Here is a 20000-nt window from a genome sequence, read left to right on the forward strand (position 1 = left end):
TACCATATCTCCTTCATTGTGGTGCATTTTTCCTTCGTTCAATGAAATACCTTTACGGCATTGAAACTTATACAAAACAAGTTATCATAGGAAAGGGAGTTCCTCCCAAGGATGTATGAATAGTATGATGGTTGTGAAAATGAAAATTGTATTTTAGTTACCGAAGGTTTTGTTTATTTAATGTTGTCTGTGGTCAATCCTACCCATAATCTGCACGCATTACACCGCCTCTACCGCCATGCCATGAAACAGTCTGATGTTCTACTATAGCAAAGAGCATCCTGCAACAGCAAAGCGCGGGGACACGTTTGAAGGTTTACTTGTTGGACCAACACTGCATTAGCGTCTCTCCACTCATTTTATATAGGTAATATAGTTGTTTCCACATCATCTCATAGTCTATTTAAGTACTATACATATATATAGTATATAGACCCAAATATATAGTCGATGTGCCCTATCAGGTAGGTGGGCTCAGATGTCCAGTGACTCTCCAAACTTTCGTTTTGTTGAAAAAGTGGCCACAGTGAAGGTTCTCGGGTCTGAACGACTGATTCAGTTTTCATTTTCATGTTTTGGTGAGTGTAGCCTATACACTGTATATACACTATATGGCTAGTGAGGGAGTGATCGCCCTCTACCAACACTGATCAAAAGCCCTTGGGAGCAGGGGGGTGGTTGCTTTCTCAGGCAGAGGAACTCCTTGAGAGTGAAATGGCTGGGAAGCATGCCGGCACGTGACTGGCTACAGCATAGCTGGGTCTTTCGGGTGTGGGCAATCAGGCAAGTTAGCTGCCTAGTGCGACTGCAACACAATGGCGAGGTGTTCAGGAAGTTAGCCAAAGAAACCTTGATGGACTCTGAAAGAACAATAATGGCCCCCAGTCCCGTGCAGCCCTTAAATGGGCAGGGGGTGCTAAGAATCTCACGGTTGCCTCAATTACAATCTAATTCCTTTGTCAATGCAAAAAATACAATTAAAATTGGTAACTGGAATGTGAGAACGCTAAATCATGACGGTAAAATCGATGAGTTAGTGAAGGTTTTTCAAAATTACGGACTTGATATTTGTGCTCTGACAGAAACTAGATTAACTGGAGTCGATAAGTTGGATTTGGAGGATGGTATACGTTTATTGATATCTGGCCGACAGGACGGAATGCATTATCAGGGAGTAGGATTGTTGCTGGGTTGTAAGGCAAATAAGGCTTTATGTGAGTGGGATCCTATAGATGAGCGATTGTTATACGCACGGTTTAAATCAAATCATGGCAACATCAGTCTGTTTGTGTGTTATGCACCTACTAATGATGCACTCGATGAAAGGAAAGACACATTTTATGAAAAGTTGCAAGAAGGAGTAGGAAGGGTACCTAGACATGATGTTTTGATCTGCGTTGGAGACTTTAATGCAGTAATGGGCTGTTCAAATGAGGGATTTGAGGCATGTATGGGTAAGATGGGAGTTGGTAGTAGGATGAGTGAAAACGGAGTGAGGTTTGGAAGCTTCTGTCTAGCAAATGACTTAGTCATCGGGGGCACACTCTTTCAGCATTGCAATATACACAAGACAACTTGGGTGTCGCCGTGTGGAAAATATAAAAATCAGATTGATCACATCGCTATCAGTAGGAGGCATAGAAGTTCTCTGCTAGATGTTCATGTTAAACGGGGAGCGGATATTGGTAGTGACCATCAACTCAGCATTGCAAAAATAAGGTTTAAACTTAAAAATCAGAAGAAGGAAAAATCTGGTGTTGGTAGATACGATATTGTTAAGCTTAGAAGGGAAGGAGAAGAAAAGGAGGAATTCAGATTAGAATGCAGAAATAGGTTTTTGGTGTTGGAGAGAAGTGTAGATGAGATGTGGGAGGATGTGAACAAAGTTTTGCATGAGACTGCTGAATGTACGATTGGAAGGAGACATAGATTCAGGAGAAAGAAATGGATATCAGAGGAAACGTGGGATATGATAAAAAAGAGAGGTGAGGCTAAATTGAGGAGTGAGATGCAATGCGTTGATGAACGAGAGATTGAATTAGCAAGAGCTGCGTACTGGAGTTTGAATTCAGAAGTAAGAAGGTTAGCTAGGAGAGATAAAAGAAGATGTGTGGATGAAAAGGTTGCAGAGACTGAAATCTTAATAAACAAAAATGATGGACAGAGTCAAAGAATAGCATATGAATCGATTAGAGAACTGAGTGGTAATGCAGGTAAACGCAAGGAAATACCAGTTAGAGACAGGGAAGGAAATTTATTGACCAAAGATGGAGATATTAAAAATAGATGGAAAGAGCATTTTGAGACAGTTCTTAATAGACCAATACCACCAGAAGAGGATATACCGTCTGCTCAGGAAGATTTAAATATAGAAACAGGAGAGTTGAGGCTTGCAGAAGTGGAGAAAGCAGTAAAACAGTTAAAGAATAATAAGGCACCAGGGGAGGATGGTTTATTTCCGGAAATGTTTAAAGTGGAGGGGGATAGATTAATAATGATCTTGACCAAGCTATTCAATAAGATATGGGTGACGGGGTTACTACCATCAGTTTGGAAGAATGGTGTAATTGTTAAAGTTCCGAAGAAGGGAGACCTGAGTGAATGTGGAGGGGAATCTCTTTGTCACCGATAGCTTTGAAAGTTTTCAGTAGAGTGTTGTTAAATAGGTTGGAGCCGGTGGTTGAGGGTATTCTGAGGGATGAACAGGCTGGTTTTAGAAAGGGACGTGGTTGCAATGATCAGATCTTTATAGTTAGGCATTTGATGCAGCAAGTTAATGAAATGAGAGTACCGTTAAGTCTTTGTTTTGTTGATTTTGAAAAGGCTTTTGATAGTGTTTCGAGAGAGACTATGGGGAAGATCATGAGACATTATGGAATACCAGAGGAGTTTGTGAGGGTCATTATGAACATGCATGAGGACACATTTTGTAAAGTGATGGTTGATGGTTGTCTGAGTGATTCGTTTGAAGTCAAGTCCGGAGTAATTCAAGGTGGTGTTCTATCGCCCTTTACTATTTATATTGGTCATTGATTACATTATGAAACGTTGGAACAGAAACCGGTGCAGGTATACTTTGGGGAGAGAACAGGAAACTTTTGGATTTAGATTATGCAGATGATATAGTTTTGATTTGTGATGGGCCAGAAGAGATGCAGAGAGTGTTGGACTGTTTGGTGAGTGAAGGTCGCAAGGTGGGTTTGGTTATTAATTGTGGAAAAACTGAAATAATCAATATGAATATGGATAATGCGCAGGAATGTGTAATTGGAGGTATGGTTGTAAAGCAAGTTGATAGGTTTAAATATTTAGGTACTTATTTAGCCAAGGATGGTTCTTTGAACTTTGAATTCGAGGAAAGGTTAAAGAAGGCTAATCAGGCAATGGGAATGCTTAAAAATATTTGGAATAATAACAATTTTTCTGTGCATACAAAAATCAAACTTTATAAGGTAATGGTTAGGAGTATCTTAATTTATGGACACGAGTCTTGGTACAGCACAGTGACTATGGAAAATAAATTCTTGGTGTTTGAAAGCACTTAGAAAAACAAAGCACTTAGAAGAATATTAGGAGTTAAGTGGTGGGAAAGGATACCAAATAGTAGAATTAGAGAAATAACGGGAGTGCAGCCGGTCGATGAATATGTTAGGATTCTCACGATGGAAGTGGCTAGGACATGTGTATAGGAGACAGGGAATAGTACGAGGTACACCAGGGTGGGTGGCACTTGGTAGGAGAGGTAGAGGACGGCCAAAGAGACGTGGGTGAGGACAATGAGACGGGAAGCTGGAGATGAGTGTTGGGGAGATCTTGAGGAGTTAGCACAAGATAGGATGTGGTGGTGTGAGTTCATCGAGGCCCTATGCATCCCGAGGTGCCACAGAAATGATTGATTGAATTATATATATACATAACCTTTATATATCATATACGGGTGAATATAACGATGTCGATAATTGTTGTTTACAATAGTGGATACAGCACACCACGCTGGGTGATATATTGTATGTATCTCACCGTTCATTCAACATAGATATGATGGCTTCTGGGCAGATAGTATGTGTATATATAGGGCTGCTGAAATCGCCTCATTAAACAAATATATATATATATATATATGAAGATATGTATATGTATTTATGTATATATATATTTCTTCTCAAGTGTGACCACTGCAAGAGCCAATGCAGCAATCAGTCTATCTCAGCAAATTCAAGAAAAGCCACGTTGCATCTGATATATATATATATATATATATATGTATATATATGGAGGCTGTATGTATTATCACCGTAGTTAGTGATATTAAGGGTGACGTTATTACTTCACAGCGCGGTGATAATACATAGGTGACGTTATCACAGCGCTGTGATATTGCTGGTAACGTTATTATCACGGTGTACGGACATTGGCTAAGTGTTCTGAGGGTAGTGAAGGGGGATTGGGAGGGAGGGATATCAGGGAGCTTTGTTTATCACTGGTAGTAGTTAGAGGCCAGTGAAGGGGGAGTAGGGAGGGAGTGTGGTGAGAGGGTAAGGGAGTGGGAAGTATTGAGGGAGGGATTTCAGGAGCTTTGTTTATCACTTCCAGGACAAGTTAGTTACAACATTAGGGTAGTGAAGAGGGATGAGTGAAGGGAGGTGCGGGGACGTGTTTTGTAAAAACAGTCGCCTCCACTCCCGCCACCGCAGTATAGGTTCATGGCGTTCGACTCGATAGTATCAGTGACCTGCTGACCTCAGCCAAGGCAACATGGAGGAAGACAATTACGCAGAAGGTCCAGATTATCCTTTCCTCCTACCAGGCAAGACAACATGGAGGAAGACACTTACGCAGAAGTTCCAGAGATTATCCTTCTCCTACCAACCATGAGCCAAACGACACGTGGAGTTACACACGTCAGCAGAACCACAGGAATATCCAGCTAGTTCATCTGCTGACTACGGGCAAGACGACATACAGGCAGACACATGTACCGGTACAGACACAACATCTGTCTTCAGGGATATTTTCTCCACTGGACACGTTTAACTCTTTTGTAGAATTTGACTACTTTTTTTTCAAGAAATATCAGAATCACACAGGGTCCGTGTTTCGAGTGAAATCTTCTAGCTTCCGTTATCAGTGAAAATAAGCGTCGTCAGCAGCAAATCCCTGTCGAACTGAAGCATGGCTCTGTTTCATTCCTGTGTGTGTACACTACGGCAGTCCGAAACGGAAAGGACTGGGTATAAGAGCAAAAAACAGCGATATCTTCCATGTGGCTGTAATGTGTTGGTGGCACTAACAGCAAGAAAAACAAGCTGGTTATCACACATAGACGTATCTGCAGCATGATCATGAGGTCAGTGTAGCTTTACAGCCCTTCTATAGCCAGAAACGCAGACTGACAAGTTCGGAGATGGGAGACGCAGAGGATGTAGTGAAACTTAACCCAGACAACAAGCAATTAAAATCCTTCCTCCAGGGTAAATACCATAAAGCAGTAACCATGCAAGATGTACGAAATTTTGAAGCGGAAAGTGCAAAGTGAGGGATGGAAATGTCAGACATCGGTAAGTTAGACAGAAATAGTGGATGAAATTGTGGATGCAGGAAAAGGGAAAGGTAGATATATCAGTGGATGAAAGTAGGGCCATCCAAATGATTGCATTTGCTACTAATGAGATGATAAGCATGTACTGTAAATATCCAGAAATAATTTTCATGGATGGAACTTTACAAAATTAACAGATATAATTATCCGCTCTACATGATTCTTGTCCAAGACAACCTAGGTCGTGGCATAGGAGCTGTCTTTACGCATTTGTAAGTGAGTGAAACAGCAGACATAATGCGGGAGGTAATGTCATCATTTTGTAGGATGATAGAGAATGTAAAACCAGACCAAGACAGTTATGACTGACAAGGATCCAGAACGAAATTCAAGCAGTCCGTGCCTTACTTCCGAAAGCAGACTTGTTACTTTGCAAATTTCATGTCCTGAAATATTTCAAGAAAAAGGTGTCTGAACTTGAAGCTTCCTGTCACTAAAAAGAACATAAAATATTTGGTACTCTGAAACAACAATTGTCTATGCCCATAATGAAAATTCCTGTCGGTCTACCTTGTCTGTGTTACAACAGCAAGATTCCAGTATGTTTCAATATATATGTACAAACTGGATAAACTGTAAAGATATGTGGGCCACATACCTACGGTCTGCTAAGTTAACATTTGGAAATGACACTAACAACCACATTGAAGCAGAAAACGGTAAACTAAAGCACACCTCTAACATCAACTACATCGATGTCTGAGTGCATACGTAAAATTATGCTTCATAATTCCATCTTAAATGATGAGCGAGCCTACAAGCAGTTTTTTGCAGACATGTACATCCTGTTGAATATGGAGTTCATGATGTTCTATTGAACAAATTATACAGTCAGTTCACGGAACATGCAGTTAAACTCATGATGAAACACCATAAGTTATCCAAGCCCCTCAGGATTTTTTATCGATCACATTAGATTCGCCTGGCCTCTTTGTTGTAGAAAATAGGGTCTACTGACCAAAAAGTAATGAGAAAGGGTGAATCTGGTGCTGAACTCAGCTGCTCATGCACTTTTTATAGTCAACACTTTCTTGCCATGTAATCACATTATTGCCAAGTTGTTAGACAAGAGAATATTGATGTTTCGACTATCAAAAGCATGCAGTCCCGATGGCGGAAGGGGAATACACTGATTCCTGCAGTGGCTTTAGAACCCAAGACCTCCATCATGCACATTACACTGACCCCAGTGTCCAGCCATGACCCCTGCCCAAAAATTCCTGAGAGAGTCAAGAGACAATGCAGCGCCCTCACAGCAGTGCTAACTAATAGTGGAACTGAAGTGTACAAAGCACGACTTTGATATGCTGAAACGTATTCTTACTTGCTGGGAACATGGTAAGGATTACCAGTATGCTGCTAGTCCACAGATGTCAAGCTACATCAGCTTCACCGACGTTACACACATCAGCTTCGCACCGACGTCACACAAACCAGCTTCATCGTTGTCACACACACCAGCTTCACCGACGTCACACACACCAGCTTCATCGACGTCACACACACCAGCTTCATCGTTGTCACACACACCAGCTTCACCGACGTCACACACACCAGCTTCTACCGACGTCACACACACCAGCTTCATCGACGCTCACACACACCAGCTTCTATCGTTGTCACACACACCAGCTTCACCGACGTCACACACACCAGTTTCATCGACGTCACACACACCAGCTTCACCAATCACAACAGCAGATTCACAACGACTACAGCAGTTAATGAATGCTCATCTTCCTACGGTAAAAATGAGGGGTCGTCCTAAAGAGTCAAAGGTACTAGGACGATGATTAATCATTCTAAAGTTAAGCTAAAGCTGGAGTCAAACGGAAAACAAGTAAGCAGTCCACAAAAGGAAGCAAGAAAAGCGATAATTAGTAGTGATTCAAATGATGCGTAATGTGTTCTGTATACACCACTGCCACTAAGTACTGTTTAAAACTAGTACTCGTTTAAATCTTACTGTAAGCCTCAATATTCAGTATGGAATATGGAATAAATGTATTTTCATAAAATACTTTTTTGATTTTTTTAATATATAATAAATGTATTTTTATTAAATACCTTTTGATTTTAATATGGAATAACTGTATTTTTATTAAATACCTTTTTAACATCCTATGATGGCAATTGATAAGTAACCATAAATTATTTCAGATTCTCGGTTAAAATACCGAAAAACATATGATCACCGACCGGTGATAATAAAGCCATTGTTCTTTTCACTGTGCGGTGACTACAATGGGATCAGTAATATCACTGTACGGTGATAATACACACAGCCAATATATATATATATATATATATATATATATATATATATATATATATATATATATATATATATATATATATCAATCAATCATTTCCTGTGGCACCCCAGGGGATGCATAGGGTCTCAACGAACTCTTTCCACCAATATTTGTCTCTTGCCATCTCCTTCAGGTCCCACCAGCACTCCTCTCCTGCTTCTTTTTTCATTGTCCTCAACCAGGTTTCCCTCGGCCTACCTCTACCTCTTCTTCCTCTAGCAATCCACTCTGGCACATCCTGTATTGAACAACCTTCTTTTCTGTATATGTGCCCCAGCCACTTCCAGCGACACAGTCCCACATATTCATTAACTGGTTCCACTCTCGTAATATCCCTTACTCTTTCATTTGTAACTCTGTCTTGCCACTTTACCCCAAGAATCCTTCTCAGTATTTTATTCTCAAATCCTAATACTTTCTGATCTGTTGCAATTGTACTGTACCATGACTCATGCCCGTAAATTAAAATGGGTCTAACCACGGACTTGTAAATTTTCACTTTAGTATGTACCGAAAGCATATTATTATTCCAAACAGATTTCAACATTCCAACAGCTCGCCAAGCCTGTCTAATCCTCTCCTCAATTTCATTGTTTAATGATCCATTAGATGATACAATCGTTCCCAGATATTTAAAGTTTTCTACATTCTCCACCACATTATTCCCAATTACGCAATCGATTTGGTTCTCCACGTTCATATTAATAATTTCAGTCTTTCCACAATTTATTACCAATCCCACTTTTTCTCCTTCCTCCACCAGACAATCGAGCACCCTCTGCATCTCGTAAATACTTCCGCAAATCAGTACAATATCATCAGCATAGTCCAAATCCATCAGCTTCTTATTTTCTTTCCAGCTAATTCCTGCACCTGTTCTCCTTACAACCTTTTTCATAACATAATCCATAACCAAAACAAACAACAATGGCGAAAGAACTCCACCTTGAATCACTCCTGACCTAACTTGAAATGGATCACTCAAAGAACCACCCACCATTATCTTACATATATATATATATATATATATATATATATATATATATATATATATATATATATATATATATACAGTATATATTACTTTGGGGAAGTTTTTCATACTAAAATGGTCAGGGTTGATGTTCTTATCATCTATCTATCTATCTATTGCCAGACGCCCTAATCCCTTTCGGGGTGGCCACAAACAAATCGCCTCCACGTCGCCCTGTCCCCTGCCATTTCACTGCCCCGCTCCCCGCTCACATCCCCCGCACGCATATACCTCTCCACCCCATCCCTCCATCTCATCCACGGCCTCCCCCTTCCTCTTCCCCTCCACCTCACTCACATACATTCTCTTCGTCAGTCTTTCATCCTCCATCTTCTCCACATGGCCAAACCACCTCAGTGTATTCCTCCTAACGCTTCCTATCACATCCACATCCACACCACAACGCTCCTTTATATCCTCATTTGTCAGCGTCTCTCTCCATGTGACTCCACAGGCTCCTCTTAAATAACTCATTTCCACTGCTCTCACTCTTGACTTGTGTCCTTCCAGTAACGTCCAAGCTTCACTTCCATACGTTAGAGTTGGTATCACAATACTGTCATGCAGTAACTTTTTCACTTCCATGTTCACTTCCCTGCTTCTTATCACTGTGTTCAAGGAACAGGAACCTTTCTTCCCTGCTGTAACCTTTCAAGCACTTCACCCTCCAAACCTCCATCCTAACTCATCATATTACCCAAGTACTTAACCCCTTAACCGCGGGGCGTCACTTTCGTGACGCTCGGCCACAATGGATCATACCGCGGGGCGTCACTTTTGTGATTCTGTGTTATTTTGAATTATCCCAGGCTCTCAAGCGGTGGCTTGTATCATCCATCAGTACTGCCAATGTCCAACACTAGTCAGCACTCCAAATCTCATCTGTGCTCCCATCCATTGTTGACAATTTAGCGATTTTACCTCCTTTGTGACTCCCCTCCCTACCTGTCCTCCATTACCCTGTCCTCTCACCTCCCACGCCGCTCTGCGCTACGCAAATTTCCCCCGGATTTTTCCACAGATTTCATCCATTGAAATAAGCCCTATGCCCTATACTTATACAAAATAATATATATATAAAAACAAAAAAAACAGGTAAGTGATAGTGTTATACACCAGGAATTGGCTAATTATCACCTGACAACACCTCACGTGCATTCATTCGCAACATTACCACGGTAATTTCCCCTTTGAATTATGCCTTGTAATCGATGTCTGTAATAAAAATATATATCAGAAAAGAAGGGAGAAGCCTAAGTGACATTTACATTCACCTGGAACTACCTATTTCTTTATGTATTGCGGAGATTTTCTACCTATAAAAAATTAGCATGTAAGTTAGCAGCAGTCAGCCTAAGTGTCATTGTCAACCCTTCCCTTCTCAGATAAGCCGCGGCATTTAGTTCCTTGTCCTCTGCTGTAGTGAAACAATGTCGCACTCGCGCCCAGCCATTCCTGCCGCTTCTGTGCCCATTGCAAAAGGCCCCATGACCTCTACCCCTAAGAAAAGTAGTGAGGGAAGCAGGAAAGGCCTTAGTGACTCTGCAGTGCACGTGAACTGGCAGAATTGTCCATGGTGATGATGGACAGTGATTTTGACGATTCAGGTGAATCGTGTGATGAGCCGGGTGAGGTTATCATGCCAGAAACTGCTACAACGAGTACTTCAGTGTCGGAAGTAGTGTCTAGCTCCAAGGGAAAGGAGCCTTTAGTGCAGCAAGGACAGGAATTTGGGAAGGGAGTGAAAAAGCAGCGTGTTAGCCCCAGAACAATGCCCCCACGTGACCCAGCCCGCCATGAGTCACGAGTGCATTCACCTTCCCGTTCCCCAAGCCCCACACTCATTTCTTCATCATCGTCGGGCTGAGTTATCTCCGGAGTCTTCGTCATCGGAGTCACCACCAGCATCAACAGTGAAGGCAGGCCGTAGAGGTAGAGGTAAATCAAGGAGAGTGAAAAGTAGTGTAGCTAGTAGGGTAAGGGCTTCTAGTGCTGTACGGCAACCTAGGGTCAGTGCGAGTGACCTTGACCGAGATAAATCTGCCTCACAGCCAACCTCCACCACCACCACCAACACCTGCCCTACACCGCCACGACAAGGAATCCTGGACGCCTTCGCGTGGACGGAAGGGTCAGATTTTGTGCCTGAAAATTTATTATTTGATGAGAGCTCCTCAGGAGTTCAGCCTGCCTTCACTATTGACGAAAATGCTGAGTGTGTGGACTACCTTTTGGCCTTCCTAGATGACGAAGTCATGCAGCACATATGTGATGAGACCAACAGGTATGAATCACAATGTGCTGCAAGTGGTACAGGTGCAGCCAAGATGCAACAGTGGTCCATGCTGGAAGTGCAGGAGCTGTATGTGTTCTTTGCCCTCATGCTTCTCATGCCACACTCCAAGAAGCATGAGTTGGAAGAATACTGGTCCATGGACCCCTTACTACCCTCACCCACCTTCAATAAGTACATGGCCAGAGATCGCTTCCGGAACATCATGGGAAACCTGCACTTTGCTGACAACGATGTACCTTCCCAAACCGACCCACTATGGAAGATCCTGGAGATTCTGAGCAGAAAGAAGGATAAGTTTATGTCATTCTTCCACCCCTTTCAGAAGGTTGTCATTGACGAATCCTTGGTTTTGTTCAGAGGACGTCTTCGGTTTGTTCAGTACATTCCAAGCAAACGCCATTGCTTTGGAATTAAGTTCTTTGTACTGTGCGACTGTAAGATGGGGTACATCCTTGACTTCGTCATATATTCAGCCAGCACTGTCGATCTGGATAAAACACACCCCCTTGGCTTCTCAGGCTGTGTAGTGAAAGTGCTCCTAGAAAAGTATTTTGGTGGGAATCATTTGCTGTATACAGACAACTACTATACAGCACCGAAACTTGCCAAATACCTTTCTGTGCACACATTGGCTCCTGCGGCACTGTGAAAAGTAATCGTGCCCACTTCCCCAAATTCCCAGAGGCAGGAACCTCGCAGCGAGGAGACGTGCACCTACGCAAGTCTGAGAAGATGCTGGCAATACGGTGGCATGACAAGAGGGTCGTGCACTTGCTCACCACCGTACATAAGGGGGAGATGACAGACAGTGGGAAGGTCGACCGTAGGACAGGCGAACCTGTGATGAAACCTGATGCTGTGTTGGACTATAATATCAACATGCGGCTGGTGGACAAGTCCGACATGATGATTGGTGAGATCGACTGCCTCAGGAAGAATACTAGGTGGTACAGGAAAGTTTTTCTGCATCTCATAGATATGACGATGCTGAACGCCTTCATCCTGTACAAGATGAAGGTCAAGCCACCCAAGTCCTTCTCCCTGAGGTTGTTCGCCAGGACTTGTGTCCAGCAGCTGCTGGAAAGATATGGTAGGGTGACAGCAGCAACTCCAAGGCGCCATCCAATAACACTTCCCGACCGACTTGAGCAGAGGGCGTATATGGATCGGCACAGACTTGAGCTTATGCCTGCCACAGGGAAAAGGAAGGCTGCGATTCGCAGGTGTCAGGTATGTGCACATACCACCTGCCGCACACCTGAGCACAAACGCACCTCTTGGCAGTGTGCTGAGTGCCAGGTTCCCCTCTGTGTTACCTGCTTCTTCGATTACCACAGCCAGAAGCAGTTCTAACAGTGCAAGTGTGAAAGCAGAATAATTTGGAAATAATGTGTAAATAGCAGGTGAAAGCAATGGATGTTCAGTACATATGACTGAACAGTGTATTATAGTTTTATCTTACTGAAAGTGACAGTGAATAACATAGTGTAAGTAAAATAGAAGGGTAAATATTGAAAATAGAATAGAAAATGTAAATAGTAATGTAAGTAATTAGTAATATAAGAATATGAGTACAAATAATTTATGTTATAACAGTGAAAGTGAATCCGTGGCTCTCTACGTATTTTACTGAATGAAAAATTGAATGACTTCAGTGACAATAAACTAATACGACTGAAGAAAACTTATGGAGAAAGACTCCAGATATATATAAGTGTGATATAGTAATAGAAATATAAAGTGTGAGGGGTGTTATGAATAATAAATGACAGAGTACCAAGGGCGAACTAGCGCAAGTGCGACGATCAGACACGCTCGTAATTTCCATTGCTTTCACAGTGGGTTTTTTTTGGAGTATGAATCCCAAACTACTTGAAAATCATAGAATAGTGTTTATAGTGTTTATATCTGGCTGTGGTAATCATATTACGGGTTGTCGGGAAGTGTAAAGTGGAGACTTCGTTACCCTACTTCAGAGGTCTCCACAAGTCCTACGGTAACAGACGAAGGCTCAACAAACATTCCAGGAGAAAGCTGAATGTATGTGCCATAAGCATATCTAATTTTAATATTTTAGGACTAATAACTGATTTTTGGCAAATATTTTTTGAGAGTCTGTCGGAGCCCGAATAACCCCGCGGGACACGCAAAACGTTGGTAAACATGCCCGTGTGTAGGGGTTAAACGTATTCACATTTTCTTATCATGTTGGAGATATTTCAAGTTATTTATACTTCCATTGTTTTAATGAAGATACATGATTTAACATAGTTATTTATAGTTTCCTTCATAATTCCAAGCTCTTGTGAAGCCTATGCCAAGAGTCGGACAGATAAAAAAAAAAAGAATAAAATCGCATAAAATTATGGTTAAAAAGCCGCTAACACCCCGGGTGTGTTACGTGCCCGAATGAGCAAGGGAGTATATCTGGCCTTTCTCGACTGCATTTAGCTCCGTGTTGGACAGTGAATGGTGCCACTGGATGGCAATTTTCATGACAGTTTAAAAAAGGTGCAACATGCCATGACTGGCCTAATTGCTGAGGAAAGAAAATGTTTTGGTGTTGTTCTTGCCTGGCGGAATTTTTTGGCATTTTTCAGCTACATTTGGCCCATAAAAACGTCTATCACTGAAAGTCAAATTTCATGACAGTTTGAAAATGATATGACATACCACAACTGGTTCAATAGCAAAGAAGAAAACAAGGTTCTGATCCTCCTCAAGAAGGAAAACTTTACAAGTCATATCGGGCAAAACCATAACACACCAACTTGCGGTTAAAGTGTTCTCGCTCGCTTTGCACCTTCGAACAGAACACCAGGTATTTTTAAGTGTTTCTTTATATCTTCCACTAATTTACCGTCCAAGTAATTTTCTTCACGAATCCCCTGATCTGTTCATCAGTACAACTATATCACAGGCACTCCAACGTCATCACCTCTCACTCTTGACTTCTAACCTTCCGACAACATCCACACTTCGCCACTGCCTGTACCTTAATTCCTATAGCACAAGGACGTCATTTTATGTTTGTCCTGAACACCACATCATTAAAATCAACTCTGGAGAGGCTTTTCGAAGCAGGTGGGTTAGATGTACCTTCAATAATTCCTTCAAAAAGAGATGTCTTTCCTAAGTGTAATAAAATCATCAGGAGGTAGGGTGCATAAATATCTAATGGACATTATCTGAAAAACGGGGTTTAAATGAAACTAATACTGTACACTCTCTTCAAACTGGTTCCTTATATTGTTACGGAACAGAGAGAGAAAATGAACACTTCATGTGAGAATACTAAAATCACTACTGTCCCACAAAGTTCCAGGTTCAAAACAAAAGACTTGAGTAAAATTACAGGTTAAAGTTTAATGCTCAAACTAACAACTAAACATTTAGGACTCATAAGGATAATGTAATGGCAAAACAGGTTACATATATGGTTAACTGCAATAGCCTCTATTAACACGAAATTAGCAAGAGCAAATTTGTCTGAGTCAGCCCTGATAAAATGAGAAAACCGGATAATGCTGAGTTAAAGCAAGATATAATATTATTACAGATACAGAATAATACTAATACTGGCTGACAGTATGGAACCAATATGAATCATAAAAACTTTACCAGGCTTATGAATTAACGCCTTAGGCTATACAGTACAAGAAAAATGGTAATAACACTTATACTCAAATTATACAGCAGCTAGATGGCTGGAGACTTCCTGAGCACTCACAAAAATAATAATATACTGTACAGGGGAGGACAGAGATGTGAACAGAATGAGGAGTAGATCTAAGTGGCCAATAATGCAGAGACTGAGCTCATTATAAAGGGGGCCAGCAGAGCTTGATTCAACTTGTAAGAAGGACGCGCAAATAAAGGCATAGGGGACGAAGAGTTGACAATCCTGCTCTGAACAACAGAAAGAACGACTTACTCTACTATAAGGGGAGAAGGGGGAGTGAGGTAGAACACGCAAGCCTGGTCACTATGGAAGCCACGTGGCGAATCGTGAACAAACATGCAGCATACTGTACATTAGGATCATACAAAGGATGATGCAGTCATGAACAAAACTGTATCATAAGTTAGAATTATACAATGGATGATGAAATCATAGGCTGTGTAACACCTCCCCACAAAGAAAAAGAAATTTACAAAGGAAATCTCTTATTACTCTAAAACTATCTGTCTAAAGTCTAGATAAGCAATCTGCAATAACATTTTCTTTCCCCTTGACAAGTTGTATGTCTAATGAATACCCTGAAGTAGACTCCATCTTGTCAATCTCTGATTTTTATCTTTAAACTTACTAAGGAATTTCAGTGGGTTATGATCGGTATAAATGACTATGGGGTCAAACCAGAATACAAATAAAATGAAAAATGCTGTAAACCCAAAATCAAGGCCAAAAGCTCTTTCTCAATACTTCAGTAGTTCTTTTGAGGTGGAGTGAACTTCTTATTGTAATAAGATACAGGGTGTTCAATACCCTGATCATCCTCTTGCGGCAGAACAGCCCCAGCTCCTGTATCACTTGCGTCAACAGCCATCTTAAAAGGCTTAACAAAATTTGGAGTAGCGAGCACTGGCTAACTTAATAGGATAGCTTTAAGTCTACTGAAAGAGGATTCACAGTTATCGGTCCACACAAATTTAACTCCCTTTTTCAATAGGTCTGTAAGAGGTGATACAAGAATTGAAAAGTTAAGAACAAATCTCCTGTAATAACCTACCATTCCCAAAATCTTTGTAGCTTTTTCCTACTTTTAGGTCTGGGAAGATCACTTATAACCTGAACCTCAGCTGCTGGTGGTGCAACGTGTCCATCACCAATAACGTACCAAAGTACTGAACTTTAGCTTGACCAAACTCACACTTTGATAAATTAGCTACAAGATTAGCCTGAACCAAACGATCAAGAAATTTACTGACATGCCATAGGTGATCTTTCCAGTTGTCACTGAAGATTAATACATCATCAATATAAACAACACATCCTGCCAAACCCTCTGTTACAACATTCATGAGCTTCTGAAAAGTGGCTGGTGCATTCTTCATACCATATGGCATTACAGAACATGCAAAAGTCTTTCCTAGTGTTACAAAACATGAGATCTCCCTAGCACGATCAGTCATAGGTACTTGCCAGTATCCCTTTAACAAATCAAACTTACTTATGCACCTAGCCTTTCCGATCTTGTCTATGCAATCTTTCACGCGAGGGAGAGGGTAAGTGTCTGTTTTGGTTATCTGATTAACACATCTGTACTCGATGCAAAGCCACTGTGACCCACCTGGCTTAGGGACTAGAGTGACAGGAGAACTCCACTCGCCCTGACAGGGCTCAATCATCTTGTGGTCCAACAGGTAGCCAAGCTCCTTCTGGATGAGAGGAACTTTCACTGGGTTCACACAGTAAGGAGGCAGTTTAATTGGCTTTCCGTCTCCAACATCGACATCATGCATCAACACAGTGGTTCTTCCTGGAGTGTCACGGAACACTTGTGGGTACTCCTGCAGTAATGCCGAAAACTCCTGCCTTTCCTCGGGAGCTAGATGAGAAAGCTTAGTCTGGAGATCATTCATGACATCAGGATTCTTCCCCAAACTATCACTCAGGCTCATACTGCATGGGAGAGCTTCACTTGCAGACTCGGGTGGAACAGCAACAGTGCAGACTGGGTTATTTTCGTCCCGCCTGTGATATAACTTTAGCATGATGCGACAAAGTTGCTTGTTCTTTCTACGATCTGGTGTGGCGATGACATAGTTGGCATCACTGAGTGTCTTCTCCAAGAAAGAAGGACCACTAAACTTGGCTTGAAGAGGTTGCCCATGCACCGGTAGCGGAATCAAAACCTGATCTCCTGGCTGAAAGTGGCGTAACCTGAACTTCTTATCATGCCAAATCTTCATCTTCTCCTGAGCAGCTCCTAAATTCTCTGTTGCCAGCTGTAAAGCAGTGGACAGCCGTTCTTTGAACTTCATCACATACTCCAGCAGGTTGACGTCATCTTCCTCCGTCAGCCAGCATTCCTTGAGTAGCTTAAAGGGTCCCCTTACTTCATGGCCAAACAGTTGTTCAAAGGGTGAGAAGCCCAGTGATTCATTTGGAGATTTTCTTGTGGCAAATACAACGAATGGAAGACCTTTATCCCAATCTTTTTGATGTTCCAAACAGTATTTCCTGAGCATCGATTTGAGTGTTTGATGATATCTCTCCAATGCTCCTTGGGTCTGGAGATGGTAAGCTGAAGACGTGATCTGGGTGATGCCCAACTCTTTCAGAGACTGCTTGAAAACATTTGACATGAAATTACTTCCCCGGTCTGACTGTACTTCCTTGGGCAGACCAAACTTGGTGAATAACCCTAGTATTTCCTTAACTACGTTCTTTGCTGAGATATTTCTAAGTGGAATGGCTTCAAGATAATGAGTAGCCAAATCAATCAGGGTCAACACATAAGAAAATCCTAAAAAAGTCTTAGGAACAGGGCAAACAATATCCACCAAAACACGGATGAATGGCGCCTCAAAAGGAGGAATGGGAACTAGAGGTGCAACCTTTTCTGTCTGATTACACTTCCCCACAACTTGACAGGTGTTACAAGACTTACAATACCAGGAAACATCTCTGAAGATACCTGGCCAGTAGAAGTGTTTCAAAATGCGTGCCACAGTCTTCCTCACTCCAAGGTGTCCTGCCAAACTGGAATCATGAGCCACTCTAATGATATCCTGCATACAAACACGAGGGATGACAACTTGATGTACAACCTCCCATTCACAGTCGCCTGATGTTCTTGGGGGTCTCCACTTCCTCATAAGTACTCCTGACTTTATATAATAACAAGTAGAAGCACCAGCTGACTCTTCCTCACTGCAAGCAGAGTTAGCTAGACCTTTCAACTCAGGGTCAACAACCTGCAAATCAACTAACTCTTGACGAGACAAATTATCAACACTACGGGGTACTGCCTCATCTGGTGAGTGGTCCCAATTAGCAAGAAAAGTGTCAGCTAGGATAACATCATCATCATCATCATCCTCTAAGTTACCAGTAACTTTAGACTTAGCCCTAGTGACCGCACATGCAGAGAAAACATCAGGGACATCACAATCCTGGGTCGCAGTCAATGGTTCACTAGACAACTGAGGAGCTGGACACACTTGACTTCCACCAATATCATTTCCAAGTAAGAAAGTTACACCTGACATTGGGAGTGTCTCAACCAACCCAACCATAACAGAACCATTAACAAAACCAGACTCTAAATTCACTCTGCACAGAGTGACAGAGAAGTAATTATTCCCTACACCTTGTAAAATTACAGTTTCATCAGAGGAATTAACATTAGACCCTAGAACGCTGGTCAGCATAAGGGATTGGCAAGCACCTGTATCACGATATATTTTAACTGATTTCCTGTCATTACTGTCCAGAGGACTGACAAAACCATCAGACAGGAAATTAGCACATGAACTCTTGAGAGTGTCACCCACGTTACTCCTCAAAAGAGGAGCTTCATCATGAGAATTTAATTTACCCCTCAAAGCAGGTTCAGTTAACTCGGTTAAAGAATTCTGGGAACTCTCAAGGGTGGACACTAGACCAATTGACTGAATATTTAAAGACTCCTTTTTGTTCACATCACGCTGTCTTCTGAAACATTTCTCCATAGTATGATCAAGCTTACTACAATAAGTACATTTACTTTTCTGAAATCTAGAGGTGGAGCTGGTATTTACTTCCTGAGAAACATCATCTTTACTCTCTTTCCTGTTACCTGTACTCTGAGTAGAGCCAATGTACTTACTCTCAGCTTTCCTTTTTTCTTTAGAATATCTCTTGTGAGTGAGAACATATTCATCAGCCTAAACTGCAGCATCAGACAAATTATCTATTCTTTTCTCATCAAGATATAGGCTTACATCTTTATTAATACACCTTTTGAAGTCCTCCAGCAAAATTATCTGCTTAAATTTATCAAAATCAGAATTTACATTCTTAGAATTTAACCACTGCTTTAACAGATCTTCTTTGATTTTTGCATAATCAACATGGGATTGCTTATCTTGCTTATAAGTTGTCCTAAATTTTGCTCTATAGGCTTTAGGAACAAGCTCATAGGCCTTACGAATCAAGCTCATAACTACATCATAATTATCAGATTGATCCTGAGGCATAGATACATAAGTTTCTTGAGCTTTACCGGTGAGAACACTCTGAAGGAGTACTGGCCAATACTTTTTGGGTCAATCAAAACCTGTAGCTACCCTCTCAAACAACTGAAAATACTTTGTTAAATCAGATTCATTAAAAGGAGGGACAAGTTTAACATTTTTAGCCACTTCAAAAACATCAGAGCAAGATGATCCAGTTCCACCTTGTTTCATGTCATACTCATGGTCTGCCTGAATCCTAGCAAGTTCAATTTGTGCCTGAGCCTGTGCCTGTGCCTCCTGAATACGAGCCAGAGACTCAGCCTCCTTAGCACGTCCCTGAAACTCAGCCTCCTTAGCACGAGCCTCCTGCAGGGCTAGCTGTAACTTAGCTAATTCAATCTGCGTTTGCACATCTGGAGAAGTTACATTAAACAAGCTTTTATTAACCATGTCAACAATTTGATCTTTATAATGATGAGAGCGAACAGCAATTCCCAATTGTTGAGCAAGAAGCTTAAGTACATTCTTTGTTCTGTTTTCTACATCACACACTGTTTGCACATTTGACAAAAAATCTTTGGCTTCATCAAG

The sequence above is a fragment of the Coenobita brevimanus genome, chromosome 63, assembly GCF_032717465.1.
Source record: "Coenobita brevimanus isolate Jiangsu-jjx chromosome 63, ASM3271746v2, whole genome shotgun sequence".
Taxonomy (NCBI): domain Eukaryota; kingdom Metazoa; phylum Arthropoda; class Malacostraca; order Decapoda; family Coenobitidae; genus Coenobita; species Coenobita brevimanus.